Below are 789 nucleotides of genomic sequence, written 5' to 3'. Positions count from 1 at the left end.
ACCCCCCCCCCCTTCAGGAATGGTTCAGTCCAAAGCCTGTTGAGGGCAATTGGAGAATTCCCAAACTCCTGCCCGTGACCCCTGACCTGGCCTTGAGGGTCACCCCCTGTCCCTAAGCACGACCTTCGACCCCTGACCTGTCCCTCAAGGTGCCCCCATGTCCCCCTTTCCCCTTGGCATGCCCCTAACCGCGACCTTTGACCCCTAACCTGTCCCTCAGGCTGTCCCCATCCGTCCCCCTCTCCCCTTGCCTTGTCCCGGAGCGTGTCCCCCCTAACCGTGACCTTTGACCTGACCTCTGCCCTCTCTTTTCCCGCAGTGGCCCTGCTCTCCTCGCCGGGACCGGAGAGCGTGCAGAACCGGGTGGCCCGCGCCCTCGCCAACCTGGCGCTGGAACCCGACGGCGCCCGGGATGTCCTCGACGCCGGTGAGCAACGGGGTCCCCCGGGGGTCCCCCGGGGATCCCTCGGGTGTCCCCAAGGTCTGCAGGGGACAAGGACGGGTTCCCCGGGGTGCTTTGGGTGGCCACGGGGTCCCCAGGGGTCCCTTGGTGGGTCCCCGAAGTCTCCAGGGGTCACCTGAAGTGGTTTTTGGGGGTCTCCTGCCTGTCCGTGAGGTCCCCTAAACGTTCTCAGGGGTCCTCCGGCTGTCCCCGAAGTCCTTTAGGATGGGTCCCCGTGTCCCCAACGAGCCCCTTAACGGCTTTCTCCTCCCTGTGGGTGCTGGGACACCCTCTGGGGGGTGCCCCCCCCCCCCCCCCCCCCCCCCCCCTGCCGCCCTCGCCCCGCG

Source organism: Haliaeetus leucocephalus, unplaced genomic scaffold, assembly GCF_000737465.1.
Source record: "Haliaeetus leucocephalus isolate CR32 unplaced genomic scaffold, Haliaeetus_leucocephalus-4.0 Scaffold409, whole genome shotgun sequence".
Lineage (NCBI taxonomy): Eukaryota > Metazoa > Chordata > Aves > Accipitriformes > Accipitridae > Haliaeetus > Haliaeetus leucocephalus.
The sequence above is the reverse complement of the archived record's forward strand: the minus strand, read 5'-3'. Positions refer to the sequence as shown.